Here is a 24,823-nt window from a genome sequence, read left to right as displayed (position 1 = left end):
TGCTGAGGAGCCAAAGGGTTTGGACTATTATTCTGTGGTGCCACTGTGAGGGCATGCTGGGAGTTGTAGTTCTGAATTACTGCTGTGGAGCCAAAAGGCTCAGACTATTATTCTGTGGTGCCACTGTCAGGGCATGCTGGGAGTTGTAGTTTTGAATACTGCTGGGAAGCCAAAGGGCTCAGACTGATTATCCTGTGGATGCCACTGTCAGGGCATGCTGGGAGTTGTAGTTTCACCATATCACTAAAATAACCACATAAGACATGATGAAGAATGAGTTCTCTTGGCTTTTAAATCTCAGAACATTGAAAACAGAGGAAAGACCTCCGGCCAAACCTTCCCAGGGCGAGTGTGTGCTTCAGGGGTACAGTGAGAACCCCGATAATGAGACTAGAGCAGGGGTGCACAACCTGCGGCCCGGGGGCCACATGCGGCCCTTGATACCTTTCTGTGCGGCCCTCAACCATCTGGTAACAGACATGTATGCCTATGTCTTGTGGCTGCTCACATGTATTTTTCATGTATTTCTCCCATTAGATGGGAGTCCTGGAAGTGTAACTAGACACAAATGGTATATACTGTGTGTTCAATATGCCATAAGTACAATATTTCAGTTGTTAATACACCTTAAAATTTTAATTTCGGCCCTCGTCATTGGTTCAGTCTGGCAATGTGGCCCCCAACCAGGAAACGTTGTGCACCCCTGGTCTAAAGGGAGCCCCAGTAAGAGTGTGAGGTCATGCTCAGCACGGCTCCGTCTCACGCTCAGCAGCCGCCATCCACCTTCCACGTCAGCCTGGCTTAGACATGACGAGCCCTGGGAGCCACATGTGCTCAGCCACTTCAGTAAGTGTTCGAGAAGGACCACAGAGCAGTAAAGTCCCAGCTAGGATCGGATGACACGGGCCCCGCGCCGAGTGTGGAAAACATGAAGCGAGCGCTGCTACACCCAGCGCAGCCATCGGCCTGGACGCCACTCAAGCCGCATCCTCGGCCTCCGTAATAAGAAGAATAGAGGGCAGATGAGATGCTAAACCAAATATCAGCAGCAGGTAATGTCAGAGGCCCGCGCCTCGCGCCTCTATAGGAGTGATGTCAATGCCTTTGGCCTTTCTTAAGTCAACACTAAGTTGCGAGGAAGAGAAAGGCTTTTCCTCTTTGATTATACAAAGCATCACACGGTGGTTGGCAGAAGGTCACCCCGCCGGTTACAGAACCCCTCGATATTAAATCTTATAAAAGGTGAACACTGATCCCATTATGCCGGTGACGCTGCAGCCTCCATTATTATTACAGATTAGAAGACCCCCCTCATTGCCTTCAGACAGTTATCTGCCAATCTGCATCAGATCCCCCCCCCCCCCATAGTTTTCCACTTACAGACTGTACATAGGCTACGATCACCAGGCAGTAATTTCCCATGGATTCCGGCATATATTCCTCCCTGAAACCCATCCTCAGCGGTATTCTACACTGCCACACCTATGGGCGTGCATGTAATGCTCTTACAGTAGAGACTCCACAGTGTGACTGACGCGTGCCGGCTGTTAGGAAGACGCACTCCTATCACGGCGCAGCCTCTAGGCCAGATGGTAACAATCAGAGGCGCAGTATGGACACCCTGCGGCCGGCGCCCAACCTCCTCCCGACCTCCACACGTGTGGATCTGAGTTTTATCAGCCACCGGTGCACAATCTGCTCTCCATCTTCTTCCATCACCTTCTCCTCAGGGTTATGACCCATAATGATTGAAAAACTTGACTCGTCTGTGAGAAAGTTTTCAAATTAGCCAAGAATGGAACAGAAGAGGTTCAGTTCTGTCGCCAGCCCCTGTCGTCACAAGAACACAACACTAGGGGCTCTGTAACCTAAAACAACATGGCCTCTGCACGCCGACAGCTCACAAGATGCGCCATGTCCTCATCACGTACATCAGACTAAAGCTACAACTGAAATCCTCACTCATCACGTGAACCTCAAGTATCAGAGCGAAAATGTCAGTGCGTTATGCCGCGTTTAGAACTACCAGTAAATATGGCTGTGGGAAATATAACCACATCACAACCACATCAGCGTTATGTATTCCGTTATTGCTTTCCGTTATAACAATGTTATAACGGAAAATAATGGAATCCATAAGACGGAAATCAAAACGGAAGCCTTTAAGAGGGATTCCATTTTGATCCTTCACAATACAAGTCTATGGGCACCATAGTCCTGTCCTGCATAACGAAAACCAGGACGGATCCGTTTTGCTGCCCATAGACTTGTATTATGATGGAATGCAAATCGGAAGCCTTTAAAAGGCATTCAGTTTTGCTTTCCGTCATTAATAGAAGTCTATGGGAATCATAACGGGTCCGTCTGGATCCCGTTATGCAGAACAGACAAATCAAGTCGTCGACAGGACTTTGTTTTCCGTCTTGCATAACGGGAACCAGACGGATCCGATATGATTCCCATAGACTTCTATTATGACAAATCAAAACGTAATGCCTCTTAAAGGCTTCCGTTTTGACTTCCGTCTTATGGGTTCCGTTATTTTCCGTTATAATCATGTTATAACAGAAAGCCATAACAGAATCCCTAACGCTAGTGTGAACCCACCCTTATTCAGTAAAAAAAAAAAAATCTAACACAGCAAATCACATAAAAGGCCGAAATACAGCAATAACAAGAAATATAATAACAAAGGATAAAATGATCAATAATTATATAACAAAAGTAACCATAAAAATAAAGAATAATCATATAATAAAAATAACAAATATACAATAAAAGTATCAATAAAAAGAAAAAAGTACTAAAAATAACAAAGGTAATAAAATGGTGAGGACGATATTATATATATATATATATATATATACACACACACACACACACACACAAACGTAAAAATGAATATGAAAAAATTACGAAATCATAAAAATAAAACATTAAAGTAAATAATGACAACAATTTCAAATAAAATGATCATAAAAATATCCTTGTACAGAGCGTCTACCTGCAAATGACACTGCCATGAACTCCCCAGTTTGCATTTATGATGCATATCCAGCTGTTCAGACACTGTTCTGGAATCTCAAGAGTTAAATACAAAGATCTAAAATTATTTAAATTCAGGAAAAACCTAATCAAAAAAACAGCAGATTTGCTGAGGACGAGGCGCTGACGAGTGATAATTATGCATTGGTTTGTTCTATTTTTACCGGCGGGTCTAATGTGTGTATTTTTAGCCTCTGGGTGGACAGTTCTGACACCGCCGGGCTGACAACTGCTCCAGAGCCGGCTACAAATTCTTACAATGCTCCCTAACCAGAAAACATCCGGCGAGCCGTCACATCCCCAATCCCTCAGTAATTCTCATTATTCATCGGAAATCTGGGCTGAACAAGAGAATTCCACAGGACCTGCCCCAATTCATCACAGCATGGGAGCCATGTGGGTGAAATCTACCTGAGACCAGTAACAAGCGGGAACCTCTACTCCTGTTACACTGGTGCAGTCAACGAAAGCTGAACCCAGAGCTGGCAGCGAACAGATCGCTGATATAATACCAACCTCCTACACAAATAGTTTTAGACACTTATAGCCAGAGAGGGGTGATGTCACCTCCTGTATAATATAACTGATATCTGGAGAGGGGTGATGTCACCTCCTGTATAATATAACTGATATCCGGAGAGCGGTGATGTCACCTCCTGTATAATATAACTGATATCTGGAGAGCGGTGATGTCACCTCCTGTATAATATAACTGATATCTGGAGAGCAGTGATGTCACCTCCTGTATAATATAACTGATATTTGGAGAGCGGTGATGTCACCTCCTGTATAATATAACGGATATCCGGAGAGCAGTGATGTCACCTCCTGTATAATATATCTTATATCTGGAGAGCGGTGATGTCACCTCCTGTATAATATAACGGATATCTGGAGAGCAGTGATGTCACCTCCTGTATAATATAACTGATATCTGGAGAGCAGTGATGTCACCTCCTGTATAATATAACTGATATCTGGAGAGCAGTGATGTCACCTCCTGTATAATATATATTATATCTGGAGAGCAGTGATGTCACCTCCTGTATAATATAACTGATATCTGGAGAGCGGTGATGTCACCTCCTGTATAATATAACTGATATCTGGAGAGCAGTGATGTCACCTCCTGTATAATATAACTGATATCTGGAGAGCAGTGATGTCACCTCCTGTATAATATATCTTATATCTGGAGAGCGGTGATGTCACCTCCTGTATAATATAACGGATATCCGGAGAGCAGTGATGTCACCTCCTGTATAATATAACGGATATCTGGAGAGCAGTGATGTCACCTCCTGTATAATATAACTGATATCTGGAGAGCAGTGATGTCACCTCCTGTATAATATAACTGATATCTGGAGAGCAGTGATGTCACCTCCTGTATAATATATCTTATATCTGGAGAGCAGTGATGTCACCTCCTGTATAATATAACGGATATCTGGAGAGCAGTGATGTCACCTCCTGTATAATATATCTTATATCTGGAGAGCGGTGATTTCACCTCCTGTATAATATAACTGATATCTGGAGAGCGGTGATGTCACCTCCTGTATAATATACCTTATATCTGGAGAGCAGTGATGTCACCTCCTGTATAATATAACTGATATCTGGAGAGCAGTGATGTCACCTCCTGTATAATATATCTTATATCTGGAGAGCGGTGATTTCACCTCCTGTATAATATAACGGATATCTGGAGAGCATTGATGTCACCTCCTGTATAATATAACTGATATCTGGAGAGCAGTGATGTCACCTCCTGTATAATATATCTTATATCTGGAGAGCGGTGATGTCACCTCCTGTATAATATAACGGATATCCGGAGAGCAGTGATGTCACCTCCTGTATAATATAACGGATATCTGGAGAGCAGTGATGTCACCTCCTGTATAATATAACTGATATCTGGAGAGCAGTGATGTCACCTCCTGTATAATATAACTGATATCTGGAGAGCAGTGATGTCACCTCCTGTATAATATAACTGATATCTGGAGAGCGGTGATGTCACCTCCTGTATAATATAACTGATATCTGGAGAGCAGTGATGTCACCTCCTGTATAATATAACTGATATCTGGAGAGCGGTGATGTCACCTCCTGTATAATATAACTGATATCTGGAGAGCAGTGATGTCACCTCCTGTATAATATAACGGATATCTGGAGAGCAGTGATGTCACCTCCTGTATAATATAACTGATATCTGGAGAGCAGTGATGTCACCTCCTGTATAATATATCTTATATCTGGAGAGCAGTGATGTCACCTCCTGTATAATATAACTGATATCTGGAGAGCAGTGATGTCACCTCCTGTATAATATATCTTATATCTGGAGAGCGGTGATGTCACCTCCTGTATAATATAACGGATATCCGGAGAGCAGTGATGTCACCTCCTGTATAATATAACGGATATCTGGAGAGCAGTGATGTCACCTCCTGTATAATATAACTGATATCTGGAGAGCAGTGATGTCACCTCCTGTATAATATAACTGATATCTGGAGAGCAGTGATGTCACCTCCTGTATAATATACCTGATATCTGGAGAGCGGTGATGTCACCTCCTGTATAATATAACTGATATCTGGAGAGCAGTGATGTCACCTCCTGTATAATATAACTGATATCTGGAGAGCGGTGATGTCACCTCCTGTATAATATAACTGATATCTGGAGAGCAGTGATGTCACCTCCTGTATAATATAACGGATATCTGGAGAGCAGTGATGTCACCTCCTGTATAATATAACTGATATCTGGAGAGCAGTGATGTCACCTCCTGTATAATATATCTTATATCTGGAGAGCAGTGATGTCACCTCCTGTATAATATAACGGATATCTGGAGAGCATTGATGTCACCTCCTGTATAATATATCTTATATCTGGAGAGCAGTGATGTCACCTCCTGTATAATATAACTGATATCTGGAGAGCAGTGATGTCACCTCCTGTATAATATAACTGATATCTGGAGAGCAGTGATGTCACCTCCTGTATAATATAACTGATATCTGGAGAGCAGTGATGTCACCTCCTGTATAATATAACTGATATCTGGAGAGCAGTGATGTCACCTCCTGTATAATATAACTGATATCTGGAGAGCAGTGATGTCACCTCCTGTATAATATACCTGATATCTGGAGAGTGATGATGTCTCCTCCTGTATAATATAATTTAGATCTACAGCAGCGAGCAGTTATGTCACTATGGTCACATGTGTAGGACCCTTGGTCCCTTTTGATACGGCTCACCGAGAGCCTGCATATCAGTATAAGCATTTACCTTTCATTTCTTTCTCTTAGTAAAATAATGGTCGGGATTTTTTAACTATAAGATGTCCAATAAGAAATGTCCAATGAGGAATATGAGGAACTGGAGGAGGAAAAACAGGATCAAGAGGAAGAGGAGGTGGAGAAAGTGAAAAATAGACATGAGAAAGTGAAGGAGAAAAAGGCAGAAGAATGATGACAAAGGATCAAGAAACAGGACAAGTAAGAGATGGAGGATGTAGAGGAGGAGAATAAACATGAGAAAGAAAGAGGAAAAGGTGGTAGCAAAGGAAGAACAGTATGAGGCTGTTAGGAACAACAGGGTGTTCCCTATCACTTCATGTTTTCTTGCTAGCATTTTTGGGGTAGGTATTTTCTGCCTTGCATCTGAGTTAGGTTATTGCCTATCTTGGCCTGGTTAATTTAGGGCAGAGCTGTTGATTGCTTATCCTCTTTATGTCCAGGCCTTTTGTTGTGTGGTTGCTGGGGATAGCGTATGCTCTGTGCATTAGTTTCCAGATTCTGTATCTTGTTCTTGTCTATTGTGTTCTATCAGTGTATCCTGGGACCTGTGGTTCTCCAGCCACTCACTTCTGTCAAGTGTAGAGAGTGGTGATGTCTATAAGAGATAGAGGAGGAGGAACAATACGAGGAGGAGGAAGATGTGGAGGATAAACATGAGAAAAAAGATGGAAGAGGAAGAATATGATGAAAAGGAGGACAAACAAGAAAAAGGAGGAAAAGGGGACGGCAGAGTAGGAAAAATACAAGGCAGAGAAGAAGGAAGTAGGAGAGGAGGATAAACATGAAAAAGAGGAGGCAGACTAGGGGGAACAGGGGCAGGAGGTTTATTGGTTTCCTATAAAATTGACCCTATTGTGTGTGAGATACGAAATCAGACTGTGTGCCCTTTTAGGGACAAGGGATGATGGGAGTTATGCCAATCTCTGTGCCGTGGAACATTTTGGCACAATACAAGTAAGAGGAGCCTAAACAGGGAAAATAAATTACATCAAACATATCCAAATCATGTAAGAAGAGTAACAGGGAGAGAAGCGTTCAGCCTCCACGTGTTCTACACGTTCTCTATTTTTGTGGATATGGATAAAAAAGAAAGAATGAAGAAAATAAGGGACGCCGTATAATTTTAAAATCCAGTTGACACTGTATAATCCCAGGATGCAAGTGACACCGTATAATCCCAAAATGCAGGTAATGCCATATAATCTTAAAGGGTAACTATAATATTTTTCTTTATTTGCTAGTTCATTAGAGCTAGACATGTATACCTGAGTTAGTCTGGCAATGATTGTCAAAACTGTAATTACCTTATAATAACAGCTTTCATTAATGTCTTCTGTCCCTTTCCACTGCTCCCTTACAAGACAGTTGCTAGGGCTTTTCTGTCTCCGGGTAAGAAGACCGGAAGACGGAGGGGCGGTTCTTCACACTGCATGTCTGCATTAGGCTTCAGAGTGAGGAGGCGTGTCTCTCAGTAATCCAATCTGATTGGCTGGCAGGGAGCTGCTGGCTACAGCAAGTATGTATGGGAAGTGAGGGAAAGCAGTTTTGGCCTCAGAGAACTGTCAGAGAAGCTATCTTGAGAAGGTCCTCTTATTATAAATGTTTAAACAGCCGAAACTAAGGGAAAAACTCAAGTAAAACAGTGGTAAGTGAAGAAACTAAAGACTGCTTTATGCATAATTCTGCTGCAACAGTAACATAAGCTAAAATAGAATTTTTGATGAAAACATGACAGTTACCCTTTAAAATCCAGTTGACACCATACAATCCCAGGATGCAGGTTACACCATACAATCCCAGGATGCAGGTTACACCATACAATCCCAGGATGCAGGTTACACAATACAATCCCAGGATGCAGGTTACACCGTACAATCCCAGGATGCAGGTGACGCCGTACAATCCCAGGATGCAGGTGACGCCATACAATCCCAGGATGCAGGTTACACCATACAATCCCAGGATGCAGGTTACACCATACAATCCCAGGATGCAGGTTACACCATACAATCCCAGGATGCAGGTTACACCGTACAATCCCAGGATGCAGGTGACGCCGTACAATCCCAGGATGCAGGTGACGCCGTACAATCCCAGGATGCAGGTGACGCCGTATAATCCCATGGTGCAGGTGATACCATACAATCCCAGGATGCAGGTGACGCCGTACAATCCCAGGATGCAGGTGATGCAGTATAATCCCAGGATGCAGGTGACGCCATGCAATCCCAGGAAACAAGTGATATTGTATACTCTGAAAACGCAGGTGACGCCGTATAGTCCCAGGATGCAGGTGACTCCATATAGTCTCAGGATGCACACGTCTAGAGCTGTGGGAGCCCACTCCCCCATCCACCGCACAGACAGGGTAAATACATATGAAGGTCAGGCAAATATTTAAAAGGCAGAAATAAAAATTCTGCATCTGTACACAAGGCTCCTGTGACAAATGAAAAGTGACAGATGTTTCATTCACAGAAATACACTCAGAATGCGCGCAGAGTGGCAGACAGCGCAACCGTCATCTCACAGGTTACACCGTCATACAGTGCTGAGATTGCTGGCTTCACTTACTACTAAGGGTACTTTCACACTAGCGTTGGAAGAATCCGGCAGGCAGTTCTGTTGCCGCCTGCTAGCCGGATCCGGAAATCCGCATGCAAACTGAGATCATTTGAATGCGGATCCGTCTGACAAATGCATTGAAATACTGTATCAGTCTCTCCGCCGTCATCGGGAAAAACGGATTCGGTATTCGTTTTTTCACATTTTTAAAAGTTCTGCGCATGCGCAGACCGGAAAACCGGATCCGGCACTGCAGCACTTGAACACTTGGTACCGGATTCGGCATTAATACATTTCAATGGAAATCAATGTGGCATTCCCAGCAAGTGTCCCGGAATTTTGGCCGGGGAAAATACCGCAGCATGCTGCGTAAAAGGGACAGAACGAAGACATCCGGATTGCTTTCCATTCAGAATGCGATAGGTCTTATGACAAAATTGATGCGTTTTTTTCCGGTATTGAGCCCCTATGACGGAACGCAATACCAGAAAACTTTAACGCTAGTGTGAAAGTAGCCTTATACTGAGTGACATCATATACTCCAGTCACATCCACAGCTGCACTCACAATTCTGCTGTCTACCTCACAGGGTTTTTTTGCCTTCCTCTGGATCAACTTGCAGGATGACAGGCCGAACTGAATGGACAAATGTCTTTTTTCGGCCTTATGTACCATGTTACTATGTTACATCCTATCTTACTCTTGTCATCTATATAGCTGTATTCCTAGTACAGCTGCATCCAGAGCTGCAGTTACAGTTCTGGCAATCTCTCCAACATCTGCTGTTTGGAGGCCCCATACACATTCGATGGAAGTCCTGTGGAAATTTTTTATTTATATTATGCACTTATATAACGCTAGTATATTCCGCAGCACTTTACAGACATTAGCATCACTCACTGTCCCAAATGGGGCTCACAATCTATGGTCCCTATCCCTAATGTTGTTACATTAATGTAATGCGTATGGCCAGCTGTAATCCAGAGCTGCAGTCAGAATTCTGCTGTCACATCATGTCTTGTACTCTAGTCACTTCCAGAGCTGTAGTCACAATTCTACGGTGATGCCCTATACTCTCACATCCATAGCTGAAGTGACATCATGCCTTGTACTCTTGTCACATCCAGACCAGCGACACTTTCCAAGAGTGGCGCTGCACTGTAAAGCATGAGTTAAGGGGGGTCTTGGCTGGGGGGTGAATGTCACAGTGGTAGTAATGGCCACTGAACCACTTGTGCTTCTATTCCGGGACGGATGCCTCTCGGCCGTGAAGTGGCCCACGGGTCAGTAAGGGGCGACATTCTGCTGCCAGTAAATAGGGGCCCAGGGGGCCCCTCTCGTACTACTGCCCCATATAACGGGCCCACCTGGCATGGTCAATAACGGTAATACCGTAACTCCGCAGCACAAGAGTGATTACTGACTCTAAGAGGTGGAGGAACAGCAACTCCAATGCAGCAGACCGGATGATGGGAGTCTGAATCCCAGCCAGAGAAGACCTCCACATGCATACAAGTTACAGGGATCGTCCAGTTTTCTGTACATAAAACATCATCACGGCAGAACTTTCTTCATGTTTCAAACCTTTGGCATTTTCAGGATCCCTGCTTGCTGTCAGTGAAAGGAAAGAGTTTAAAAAGCCATGCAACCAGATCATCTGCTACATCGGCATTCAGGCCAGATTATCCTCTGGGAAATAAAAAAAAATCTAAAATCTGTGTTGACAGTTTGTTACAATGTATCAGCACAGGTGAAATGCATCAGTCAGGAGCCCGGGCAGCTCGGCTCATTTCCCATTCTGAATCCTCTCTAGAAGCGCAGGGGGGAATTTATTCAGACCTGAGCGTTATGCGTGCGGTAATCTCAAGTGCATGAGTACGACGGCGCTCGTTAAGTTCGGCACATTACTGGCAGTCCATGAAGTGTACATCGGCTATGTGCTGCAGAAGAAATGCGCTAATCTGTACACCTGGCCGAGAGTATAATAAACTGTCAGGCCGTGGGAGGCTCCACCCCCAAAGGTAAACCACGCCCACGTTCTTGCACATATGAAAAGTTACAAGAGAAGCAAAAAAAAGGTAAACAGCCACAAAGTTTTGACTAAAAAAGATTTGCAGCAAAATGTGCAACCAGAAAAAATCCTTTGATAAATTCCCTGCACCGCGTGCAGCCAGGTCGCGATCTGCATTGCCATCTGTGTGTCTGTATCAGTGTGAACAGAGACGTGCATGACCTGCAGCCAAGCATTCAAGTAAGGACAGATCTGACTCTTCTTATATTCCAGAATGAGCCAATGGTTGTATTATACCGGCTCACACAAAACTTATGGAGGCTTCTAGTCTAATATGAGTGATAAAAACTTCTAACAATTAATGTACAGAATAAATGATTCAATAATAAAGGGTCAGCAGATACTGATTTGTCCACCAGGCCTGGGCGGGCGCTGGTTCTCAATGAAGAGATCAGCAAGTGAATTGATCAAAAAGGAATATATTTATGGTATGGTGGCTCACTCCGCATACAGTTGTGGAAATGGGTGCTACTAAGTCTATTTATGACTCACCCAGTCATAGGTAGAATAATATATAGAAAAGTGTAGAAAGACTGAGCACTCGCCAGCCAGACCAATTGGAGAACAAACGAATATGTAGCAAAATATTTTATTTAATATTTAAATAAAGCCCTGAATCTAAAAATGTAGCGGAATCAATAATATAATATACAATAAAAAATTTGATGTTCACATATAATGAATACACCTGTAGTAAAAAATGCGGTTATATATATATAGCTTAAACAATAATAAAAAACATGTTAGGGCAATTGTTCACAGTGCATATGTAGAAAATTGGAATAAATATTTGGTAGACTGCTGATCAGTTCGGGGAATATGCCAAATATAATGTCCAGATCGGGATATTGTAATAAATATGCGATCAGTCACTGGTTAAGCTATATATATATAACCGCATTTTTTACTACAGGTGTATTCATTATATGTGAACATCAAATTTTTTATTGTATATTATATTATTGATTCCGCTACATTTTTAGATTCAGGGCTTTATTTAAATATTAAATAAAATATTTTGCTACATATTCGTTTGTTCTCCAATTGGTCTAGCTGGCGAGTGCTCAGTCTTTCTACACTTTTCTATATAGCAAGTGAATTGAGACTTACTTGCAGGCCATGCTCCATGGGAAAGATTATGCAAATTATCTCTCTTCCAGAGGAAGAAAACTCTCTCATATCGGATGGTAGACATCAGTTTTGGGCTTCTTGCCGTTCTGTAATAATGGACAGCAGGGCACTAGATGGTCTTCCTTCTACAGGAGAGCTAATCTGCATACTTTTTCTCCCATGGAGCATTGCCCGCAGTGAGAACCAGGAACCCGTAATGAGGCCTAATCCAGCCAACGACAACAGCACACTATACTGATGAGGGGTAAGAATTCCTGAAAAAGCTGTCTACAGATAGATATCTGCTTGGCTGATATGGGATATCATCCTTTGGGCCTGGAACGTTTTTTGTCTGCGGTGTCCATGAGTGGTCCATGAGACTGGCTCATATAGGACACCAGAGAGGTGGAAATCTGGACCCCAGGAAGGTGTTGTAATAAAATAATAATATAGCATGGTCCCAACTGAATGAGGACTTCAGTCCATGGCTGCGGCCGGCGTGCGGAGCGTCTGGTGATGTAGTGACACGGCCGGGTATTGTATGGGGGAAGATTACGTCCTTATCTCCCTTTGTTGCTCCTCGTAAACACTTCATTACGTTGTAAATAAAGCCATTTTCACCCAGCGTGGTGCTGAGAACATTCACAGCTCCAGACACTGACAATTGAGGAGATGAGATAAGATGCTCCAGGCTACGGCGGCGCTCAGCAAACGAGGAGCTCCATTGTAATTACATCTGATTACTGCCAGAATATCCAACGCGCTTCCTCCGGAATGTCACAGCGCACAATGTGACAATCTCCTCCGAGTATTTAACAAACCAAAATCAACATTATCTGCCACCCACAGACCGAGCCGAGAAGATAAATAGACAAGCATCCTTTATAAAACCTCCGACCTGCAGACTCATCTGCTGCGGGAATCCGAGGAAGAAGCCGCTTTGGGGAGATGAAGAACGGAGTAGAGGAGGATTCCCCAGCCACAGCTCCGGCTGCAACTGCCGAGAAGGATCGAATTACCATTTATTTCTAATCAAAACACCCAAAATACTCAGAATGAAAAACCACAACCCTAAACAATGGCAGCACGTAGCGGTGATTTAGGGGGCGCCCGTTTGGACATTCTGCAAATGTTGGCACCAAAATTGCTGTTTAATTATTAAGTTTTTGCTTTCTAGAGAGAAAATGCGCTGAAGGGAAAAGTTTCATCAAGTGTGGAAAAGGAGGGCAGTGGCGTCAAGAAGGCAGCAGAAGACAATACGTGACAGCGTCCTGCGACCCTCCGCGCTCCTCAGCTGTTCCAGGCCTGGGTGTGGTGGACCGGGGGCGTTTTTGAAGCTCTGCTACTGGCTTGGTGAATGGGATCTCCTGCTGTCGTTATTTTTCATGGTTTCCATGAATATTGCAAATATTGGCATTCAGAAGCCGCATATTTGCATCCATCCCGGCGCTTTCTTATTGTATTTGCCAAGTGCTGAGGCAGCCGTGCCAGGAGATGGCTGGGGTTGGGGGTTAGGCTCTAATATCATGTAGGCAATGGCACAACTTCTTGTTTTTCCATCTGAGAGATGAGCGACGGCTTTGAAGACATCACATCGAACAGCAATAACAAACACACACAAGTATAAATATAGACTTAACGCAGCTCTTTCATCTCCGCACACTGGGCGCCCGAGGAGACGACACTGAATATTCATATAAGAGCCGAAACGTCAGGAACATGAGCCACGAAGAATCACATCACCCAGCTACCAGGATTGCATGTCATGTATGAGGGCTCCTGCATGAAGAGCGCGGCACTAATATAAATATAAAGATCCCACTAGCTATATAATAAACCACCTCTATGTAATAAACCTCCCATTATACAAATGATAAACCGTCTGGTGTCTATATAATAAAACTCTGGCATCTATGTAATAAACCCTCTGGTGTCTATATAATAAACCCTCTTGTGTGTATACATAAATACTCCTGGTGTCTATATAACAAACCCTTGAGTGTCTATATAATAAAACTCCATGGTGCTTATGTAATGACTCCCCCCTGGTGTCTATATAATAAACCCTCTGGTGTATATATAATAAACCCCCTAGTGTCTATGTATAAACCCTCTCTATATAATGAACCCTCCAGTGTCCATATAATAAGATTCCAAATTGCGACAACCTTGATAAAAGTGAAAGAGCGGATGATATTTACTGTTCATCATTCAATAAAGTGACGGTAACCGGCCTTCAACCCGCACGCCGCTATGCATGCGCCATGGTGACTTATTCTTGGCTATACAGAGCCGGCGTGCGCGTTCCCGGCTCTGTACTATACTGGCCAGGAAGAAGTCATCATGACGCATGCGCGGCGGTGTGCGTGTTCAGGACATTGCGCAGCCCGGCCGGGAGAAAATCTTCAGTCTTCTGTGCAAGCACGGCCACGGGATTCGACAGGCGAGAGGTGGCCGTAACCAGGGGAGACGAAAGACAACAATCAGGTAAGAGGGGACTTATTTTCTCAAAAAGGGTGGGAATTGGGTAACAAAATGTATTTACAAAAATTATCACTGTCAAATCATTAACAGATTTAACAGTGATCATTGTGATGGGAATACCACTTTAAAAGGGACAATATACAAGAGTATGGGACTATAAATAATATTATAAGTGATAACCAACATGGGTTTACCAAGGACAGAAGTTTTCAGACTAATCTGATTAGTTTTTATGAGGAGATGAGTAGAAGCCTGGACAGAGGGGCGGCTGTGGATGTAGTGAGGTGAGTAGAAGCCTGGACAGAGGGGCGGCTGTGGATGTAGTGAGGTGAGTAGAAGCCTGAACAGAGGGGCAGCTGTGGATGTAGTGAGGTGAGTAGAAGCCTGGACAGAGGGGCGGCTGTGGATGTAGTGAAGTGAGTAGTAGCCTGGACAGAGGGGCAGCTCTGGATGTAGTGAGGTGAGTAGTAGCCTGGACAGAGGGGCGGCTGTGGATGTAGTGTTTATGGATTTTGCAAAGGCTTTGATACTGTCCCTCATTGATGTTTAATAGATAAAGTAAGGTCTATAGGCTTAGAAAGTATAGTTTGTCATTGGATTGAAAACTCACTGAAGGACCGTGTCCAGAGAGTTGTGGTCAATGATTCCTTTTCAGAATGGTCCCGGGCCTTATCTGGAATATGCAGTTCAGTTCTTGGCACCAGTCCATAGAAAGGATGCTCCGCAGCTGGAAAAAGTACAGAGGAGAGCGACTAAACTGATAAGGGGCCTGGAGGGTCTTAGTTATGAAGAAAGATTAAAAGAATTGAATTTATTTAGTCTTGAGAAGAGACATCTAAGGGGGGACATGATTAACCTATACAAATATATAAATGGGCCATACAAAAAATACAGTGAAAAACTGTTCCATGTAAAATGCCCTGAAAAGACAAGGGGGCACTGCCTCCGACTGGAGAAGAAAAAGTTCAGTCTCCAGAAGCGTCAAAGCTTCTTTACTGTAAGAACTGTGAATCTGTGGAATATACTTTCTCAGGATGTGGTCACAGCAAGAACAGTGGACTGGTTTAGAAAGCGTTTAGATAAATCTTTCAAAGTAAACAACATTAATACTTATGAAAACGTGTAGAAATTTGAGTCGCACTTTTTCTTCTGGGATTCGTGTCCCCACCTATCCCTTGGTTGAACTTGATGGACTTACAGTATGTCTTTTTTAAACCGTATCAACTATGTAACGAGTAATGATGGAGTCTATGATACAAGGGGGAGAAGGAGTAATGATGGAGTCTATGATACAAGAGGGGTAGAAGGAATAATGGAGTCTATGATACAAGGGGGAGAAGGAATAATGATGGAGTCTGATACAAAAGGGGTAGAAGGAGTAATGATGGAGTCTATGATACAAGGGGGAGAAGGAGTAATGATGGAGTCTATGATACAAGAGGGGTAGAAGGAATAATGGAGTCTATGATACAAGGGGGAGAAGGAGTAATGATGGAGTCTATGATACAAGGGGGAGAAGGAGTAATGATGGAGTCTATGATACAAGAGGGGGAGAACGAGTAATGACGGATTCTATGATATGGGGTAAATGAGTAACAATGAAGCCAATAATATTAGAGGAGAACAACCAATTATAGATCAAACGAGCAATGAGGGAGACTATGATACAAGAGATGAACGGTCAATGATTAATACATGGAGCAAATGAGCAATGGCTTTCCTTCTTCTGGTGTTTAATCCTCACTTAGGAACCGTCAGTAAAGAAGAAAACCAGTCACACAAAAAATGAACTTCTGATGTGAACATGTGACTGGAGGACGATATCCTGACCTCTACTGCCATAGGGTTGGTGAGAGGACATAGGTGAGAGGCTGGCATTCCCTGCAGTTCATGGAGGTATTTTCATACGAATAGATGAACCCCATTTCCAGCCAGCTATCGCCCCACATTACATAAGTGCAGTGCCCTTTCATGGGTGCTTTCTCGCCGCATCCCTTTATTATTTCAGCTATGTGCAGATTATATAAAGTTTATATTGTGTAAATGGAGGAATTCAGGTATAAGATGAGTCTCGAAAGCCTGTGATTTAATAACAGGGTGCTGTGTGGTGGTGTTCATGTGCTGAAGACACTGCCTAATTCCACTCAGCGTACCCCATAATTACTTCAAGCATTCATTCATGGAGGAGGAATACATGTCACGTTCATCTCCGGCGAGGAATCATGGCGAGAAGCTGCACACATCATTAGCGCCATTAGACAGAACAGATAGTTATTTCATTTAATGGAACACAATATAGGTCACTATTATCTCCCCTCTATTGGGCTGTATGGCCATAGTATTGGGGTACATCTCCATCCACATACCAGGACATGGTTCTATCGATATAATGCCTATATATCCTGTACCTTCATCAATATATGAGAGGTAATATCACTCCACATACCGAGGTATATCAACTATATATCAGTTTGTATCTTCATCCATATACTGGAGGTGATATCACTCTAAATACCGAGGTATATCAACTATATATCAGCCTGTATCTTCATCCATATACTGGAGGTGATATCACTCTAAATACCGAGGTATATCAACTATATATCAGTTTGTATCTTCTTCCACATACTGGAGGTAATATCATTTCAGATACCGGGGTATATCAACTATATATCAGCCTGAATCTTCATCCATATACTGGAGGTAATGTCACTCCAAATACCAGGGTATATCAACTATATATCAGCCTGTATCTTCATCCATATACTGGAGGTAATATCATTTCAGATACCGGGGTATATCAACTATATATCAGCCTGAATCTTCATCCATATACTGGAGGTAATGTCACTCCAAATACCAGGGTATATCAACTGTATATCAGCCTGTATCTTCAGCCATATACTGGAGGTGATATCACTCTAAATACCGGGGTATATCAGCTATATATCAGTCTGTATCTTTATCCATATACCAGAGGTAATATCACTCCAAATACCGAGGTATATCAACTATATATCAGCCTGTATCTTCATCCATATACCGGAGTTAGTATCACTCAAAATATTGAGGTATATCAACTATATATCAGTCTGTTTCTTCATCCATATATTGGAGGTAATATCACTCCAAATATCAGGGTATATCAACTATATATCAGCCTGTATCTTTATCCATATATTGGAGGTAATATCACTCCACATACCGGGGTATATCAACTATATATCAGCCTGTATCTTCATCCATATACCAGAGGTAATGTCACTCCAAATACCGGGGTATATCATCTACACTACTGTAACTAGAATGATAAAAAGCCCATTTTACAATTTGGCAATGCTGGAGGGCGTTACCTGGAGATCCCTTATTTACATACAGATGCTGCACTTTTTATCTGTCATCATTGTTTTTGTCTGTGATCAGTGATTTATTTTGTCATTGCGGCTGTAGTTTGTCATAACTGTTGTAGTTTGTGTCTGTCAACACTGTTGTAATTTTTTGTGTCATCACTGATGTTTTTTTGTCTGTCATTGCTGCTGTAGTTTTTTGTCTGGTATCACTGTTGTTTTTTTGTCTGTCATTGTTGTAGTTTTTCATCTTTTCTCTTACAGGACTGGTGATTGGCTGCTGTTGAAATGTGCACTATCCTTCTAGACAAGAGTGTCCACCATTTGTGCAATTAACAGACTTTGAAAGGGGCCAAATAGGGGGACTTCGAGAAGCTGATGGTCCTTTCATCAAATATCAGAAAGAGTTGGAGAGGTTTCTGTAGTGCATCGGTGGTATGGACAGTGGTCAGAGGAGGACGCTCACACACATAGAGAGGGTTCTGGGTGCTCACTCGCTGCTGCTGTATCTAATAGGACAGACATGGCATCAAAAAATTCTGGTATGGCCAAGACCATAAGAAACCGTCTACTTGAAGCAGAACTTCATTCATACACTGCATTGACCTCTCATCATTGCCAAGAGCGTCCACACTGGTGACTCGAAAGAACCCACTGGAGGCATGAGTGGCAAACAAAAGTGTTCAGTGATAAAAGCAGGTTTCGCCCTGGTACTAATGGTGGAGTCAGAGCTCAAAGGAGGCTGGAGAGCACCTACTGCAATCATGCATAGTGCGGAGACACACAAGACCAGCATCAGATGTCCTGGTGTGGGCAGCATTAGCTACCATGGCTGTTCTCATCTGGAGGGAGTATGTCCAGGGCATTGTGGATTCAGTCCTACTGCCTTAGGGTACTTTCACACTTGCGTTAAAGTTTTCCGGTATTGAGTTCTGTCCTAAGGGCTTAATACCGGAAAAAAGTTGTATCCCAATGCATTCTGGATGGAGAGCAATCCGTTCAGGATGCATCAGGATGTCTTCATTTCAGTCACTCTTACCGGTATTTGGCCGGAGAAAATACCGCAGCACGCTGCAGTATTTTCTTCGTCCAAAATTCTGGAACACTTGCCAAAATGCTGCATCCGGCATTATTTTCCATTAAAATGCATTTATGCCGGATCCGGCACCAAGTGTTCCGGCAAAACGGATCCGATTTTCCGGTCTGCGCATGCACAGACCTTTAAAAATGCAAAAATAAAATAAAAATACCAAATCCATTTTTCCGGATGACACCGGAGAGACGGATCCGGTGTTTCAATGCATTTGTTAGGGGGATCCGCATCCGGAACAGTCTACAAATACTATCCGTTTGCACACGGATTTCCGGATCCGGCAGGCATTTCCGGCGACAGAACTGCCTGCCGGATCTTCACAACGCAAGTGTGAAAGTAGCCTTATATGACTCAGGAGACAAGATAATGTCGCCACCCACTGCCCGCGCTAGATAAGGTTTCTCCAAAAGCTCCCCAACTCCATCACCAGATCTCTCCCCCCATTGAGAATGTCTGGGACTGAATGGGATGACAGGTCTCCCATGTACAGCCGCCAACAAGCAACTTGTCTTAACCACGGCTCAGAGATGGAAGAGCTTGGAATTGACAAAAGTAGAGAAAACTAAAATCTTTATTAGGTCATATTTAAAACACTGTAACCTAAGGCCAATTTCACACTAGTGCCAAACTGTTCCGGCAGAGGAAACTGCCGCAGCACCACCAGGCCCCACTGACTATAATGACACTTGGCGGGGATCCGGCATTGGTGCCAGGATACAGCAGGACAAATAATGCTGCCAGCATACAAATACCAATGCTGAATATGATGAACTCCAGCAGGCTGTTCCTCTACCAGCACAGCCTGCCGGAATGGTTTAGCACTAGTGTGAAACTAGCCTAAGAAGGTGCATGTTCATTGCAATGGGGAAAATGAGAAGATTTTAGGACATGTTGCTGGAGCTTTCTCTACCTTTGATGTGGTCAACCCGCAGCCGGAGCGGCATTATTCACATGCATCGTCCTATATGTGTGGACTGTGAACTGGACTGGTGGAGTGGTGAGCTGGATTGATTTTCTCTTTCTATTCTATACTTGTTCCAGAGCTTGAAATTACATAGCCCAGGAGGATATTCAGTGTCTGCATGACCGCCACCACAGGAGGATATCCAGTGTCTGTATGAACGCCACCACAGGAGGATATCCAGTGTCTGCATGAACGCCACCACAGGAGGATATCCAGCATCTGTATGACCGCCACCACAGGAGGATATCCAGTGTCTGCATGACTGCAACCACAGGAGGATATCCAGTGTCTGCATGACTGCAACCACAGGAGGATATCCAGTGTCTGCATGACTGCAACCACAGGAGGATATCCAGTGTCTGTATGACTGCAACTACAGGAGGATATCCTGCATCTTTATAACCGCCATCACAGGAGGATATCCAGCATCTGTATGACCGCCACCACAGGAGGATATCCAGCATCTGTATGACCGCCACCACAGGAGTATATCCAGGATCTGTCTGTCCGCCATTTGAGGAGAATATCTAGCATCTGTATGACCACCATCACAGGAGGATATCCAGCATCTGTATGTCCGTCATCAGAGGAGAATATCCAGCATCTGTATGACCGTCACCACAGGAGGATATCCAGTATTTGTATAACCACAGGAGATCCAGCATCTGTATGACCGCCACCACAGGAGGATATCCAGCATTGGTATAACCACAGGAGATCCAGCATCTGTATGACCGCCATCATGCCAGAGGGGCAAAATGTATGGCAGCAAGAGGAGATGCCATCCAATATTAACGTGACCTCCACATATACCCTGCTGCAGAACACAAAATAAGGGGGCCCCACCTTGTGTGATCAGTGCTCAAGCACCCCTAGCATGTTATACTGTGTCAGTCTCCGCTCAGTCACATGACGTTCTCCAGCTGTTCTTTTCTCATTTTCCTCACATTGAGGGAACTCTCTGCATGTAAACCTGCATCCATCTTCTAATACATTACAGTCTATACTCATCATCCACATATAGGGACAGATCTCCATCTATAGTGCCTGTGGTATGTGGATACTCATTAGGAGCTGTTGACTGATCTTGTGGAGTATACGCGCTGTCACCCAGTCCCACCCTATAGAAGTTCATTGTGCTGCTTGACGACTCTACCAGGTGGGGGCCAGACACTTGGCACTCTAGCTGTCTTCAAATTGTAAATCTGAGTTTATTCACCAAGCATTGCGACGTTTCGACTACAGTCTTTTTATAGTTGAAAGGTCACAACGTTTGGAGAATAAACTCAGATTTATTATTTGAAGAGAACTACAGTAGTGTTCAAAAAATTGCAGCGAGATTAAAAACGCAAATAAAGCAGAAAATCCTTCTTATACGTCTTCCTTCCATAAATGCCCTGAAAACACTTCACATTCAACTCAAAATCAACACAAGAACATTTCTCCAGTTTGTGTTAATCCTTCACAGAACCTAAAGAAGTAATATTAGGCAGCTCAAAAAAATAACAGTGCCAACATTTTTTTTTAAAAACTCAAAAATTGAATGTATAAACTGAAAAACTTTAAGATTTCACTTTATTTTGCGTGACTGAACTTCTATTTAGCAGCATCACCATTGTTTCTGAGAACATCTTGACTTCTGTGCTTCATGAAGTCGACCAACTTCTGGCCCCTCTCAAGAGGTCTTCAGTCCAGTATGATTGGGCTACACTCCACAGATCTTCTGCATTTTTGGGTTTTGCCTCAAAAACTGCAAATTTTAGCTCTCTATGGGACTGAGGTTGGGGGATTGGATGGCCGCCCCATTACCTCAATCCTGTTTGTTTATAACCAAGATGCTGTTCTCTTACTGGTGAGTAGTGAATCTTTGTCTTCTTCCATTTCCAGGGCATTTCTTCTTCGGCATAGGACAACACGATCTGCTTCAGTATTCTGATATAGTCACACAGATCCATGATCCCTTGTATGTAATAAATAGGCCCAGCAATACGGTATAGGACACATCCTATCAGGATTTCTACCCCACCATGCTTTACTGTCTTCACAGTGGACTGTAGCTTGAATTCAGTGCTTGGGGGACTTCACTGTCTGTGGTCACTAGAACCAAAATTCTGCTCTCATCAGTCCACAGACTGCTGATCCATTTCTCTTTCGGCCAGTCAGTGTGTTCCTTGGCAAATAACATCTTCAGGACTTTGCTGAGTTCTTGCTGGATACTTGGCTTCACTCCATCGTCTTCTGATTGTAGCAGAGCTCACTGGTATCTCCAGATCTTCTCTCATCTTTCTGGAGGGGATCATTGGCTTCACTTTATCATCTTCTGATTTTAGCAGGACTCATTGGTGACTTCAGATCTTCTTTCATCTTTCTGGAGGTGATCATTGGCTTCACTTCATTGTCTTCTGATTGTAGCAGAGCTCACTGGTATCTTCAGATCTTCTTTCATCTTTCTGGAGGTGATCACTGACTTCATGTCATAGTCTTCTGATTGTGTAGCAGAGCTCACTGGTATCTTCAGATCTTCTCATCTTTCTGAGGGGATCATTGGCTTCATATCATCATCTTCTGATTGTAGCAGGACTCACTGGCAAGTTCAGATCTTCTCTCATCTTTCTGGAAGTCATCATTGGCTGAGCCACTGCACTATTCTTCCATCCATTCGAACAGTAGTTCTCCGCTTCCTCCAGGTTTTGTTTACACCTTCAAGGCATCTTAGATCATTTGAGCAGAGCAGCCTATAAACTGCTGCACTTCTCAATGTTTTTCCTCACCAATCAACTTTTTAATCTATAACTTACTATAACTAACATGTGCAACATTTGCCAGCCTCCTGCCTTAAACAAGTGCCAGAATTGATAAAGGGGTTTTCTAAGATTTTGTAACTGATGACATATGATTACCTATCCTCTAGATAGGTCATCAGTATCTGAGCGAAAAGGGTCCGGCATCCAAGATCCTTGCCGATCAGCTGTTTGAGAAAGCACCCACCCTGGTAGTAGCAATGTGGACTTCTCTCAGCTCCCCAAACACAGCGCCATATATTGTATAGTGGATGTGCTTGGTATCGCAGCTCAGCCCCATTCACTTCAATGGGGCTGAGCTGCACCTAGGCCACGTGACCCATGAACATGACGTAACTGGTCGGGGGGGGTCCTGAGTGTCGAACCTCCACCGATCAGATACTGGTGACCTGTTTTTTTTTATAACTTAGGATGAACAGCATGCAGGCCCTGATTGTTGAGCCTGTTTTTTTCTATTATTAAGAATGAGCAGCATGCAGGTCCTGCTTGTTGAGTCTCTTTTTCTCTATTACTCAGAATGAACGGCATGCAGGTCCTGATTGTTAGGGGTGTTTTTTTCTATTATTAAGAATGAGCAGCATGCAGGTCCTGATTGTTGGGGTTGTGTTTTCTATAACTAAGGATGAGTGGAATGCATTTCCTGATTGTTGGGCTGGTCTTTCTCTATTACTCAGAATGATCGACATGTAGGTCCTGATTGTTGGGGCTGTTTTGTCTATTACTAGAAATGAGAGGCATGCGTGTTCTGATTGCTGGAACTTCCTACCGGCAATCTGTATGCAAACGGACAGCATTTGTAGACAGATCTGGATGCGGATCCATCTCACAAATGCATTGCAATACCGAATCCGTCTCTCTGGTTGTCATCCGGAAAAACTGATCCGGTATTTATCTTTTTAAAATTTTTAGACAGGATCCGTTTTTCTTGAACACTTGGGGCCAGATCCGGCATTAATGCATTTCAATGGAAAATAATTCTGGCAAGTGTTCCGAATTTTTGATGGAGAAAATTTTCTCCATCCAAAAAACATAGTGATTGAACTGAAGACATCCTGGTGCATACTGAACGGATTGCTCTCCATTCAGAATGCATTAGGATAAAGTGTTTTTTTTCCGGTAATGAGCCTCTAGGACGGAACTCAATACCAGAAAAGTTTAACGCAAGTGTGAAAGTACCCTTACTCTAATGCACTTACAGTTAGATTATCTGCCATGTAGAAATATCACTTCTACCAAAAACTGTGATTTATCAGGTTAATGATCTTGGACTGCTATTATTCTGAACTGTACTGTAGGCGTGCAGCAGTCATTCTTTGGTCTTTTACATTCCGGAGCCCATGAGCTGGAGCGTCACACTGTGTACACCACCACTGAATGAAATTACTGCACCGCTGAGGTAAGTCAGTGAAGTGCTGCTGTTTTTTTGTATTTGAATATCCGTTTCTTTCATGTGAACAGGTAGCTTCGATGACAAGTGCAGGGATATCAGCAAGCCTAGATAAATGGGACAGAATATCTCCTACAGGTTGTCCTCCTGCCCGGCCGCCCAGACCTCCTACACATCCCTCTTCATACCTTTCCAGCTAGAACAAAGCGTACGGTGCTCTCCCGGGTCCCTGCACGTGGTGTTAATCACAGACTATAATGAGAGAGATAATTGTGTGTAATTGTTCCTGGGATGAGCGCAGCGCTCGCTGCAGACTGTTTGTTCTCTCGCTCTATCAGTAAACAGGTAATCACCATCATACAATCATTTCACCAGGCAATCAGATAACGTGACCTGCGTCTCGCCTCTGATTGGCTCCTGCACATTCCAAGTCGTCTAATTATTAAAATGTTAATGCAGAGCTGGAATCACGGCAAACAAAGCCGGCTCTGCTGAGCACAGCGCAGAGCCGCTCTGCTACTTAACCCCTATCATCCCGCCTCCATAACCTCCGCACCTGCTCCTGGGGCTCCGCCAACTCTGCCTGTCATTACCTGAGCACAAGTCAAACTTCTGTTTGAACACAATCAG

The 24,823-nt window shown here is 43.5% G+C and overlaps 1 protein-coding gene across 17 annotated transcripts in view; it reads right to left on the bottom strand.

Annotated features, from left to right (window-relative positions):
* The window catches only part of SOX6 (SRY-box transcription factor 6), a 288,239-nt gene that overhangs the window by 189,005 nt on the left and 74,411 nt on the right, over positions 1-24,823 (bottom strand). Inside the window, exon 1 of one of the 17 annotated variants that reach the window (XM_044271018.1) lies at positions 3,005-3,023. The exons of the other annotated variants lie outside the window; for them this stretch is intronic. The gene's annotated coding sequence lies outside the window, so the exon portion shown is untranslated. Of the gene's footprint in view, positions 1-3,004; positions 3,024-24,823 lie in introns of those variants that run through there. 17 annotated transcript variants of the gene reach the window in all.

Source organism: Bufo gargarizans, chromosome 10 (assembly GCF_014858855.1).
Source record: "Bufo gargarizans isolate SCDJY-AF-19 chromosome 10, ASM1485885v1, whole genome shotgun sequence".
Classification (NCBI taxonomy): domain Eukaryota; kingdom Metazoa; phylum Chordata; class Amphibia; order Anura; family Bufonidae; genus Bufo; species Bufo gargarizans.
The sequence above is the reverse complement of the archived record's forward strand: the minus strand, read 5'-3'. Positions and strand labels throughout refer to the sequence as shown.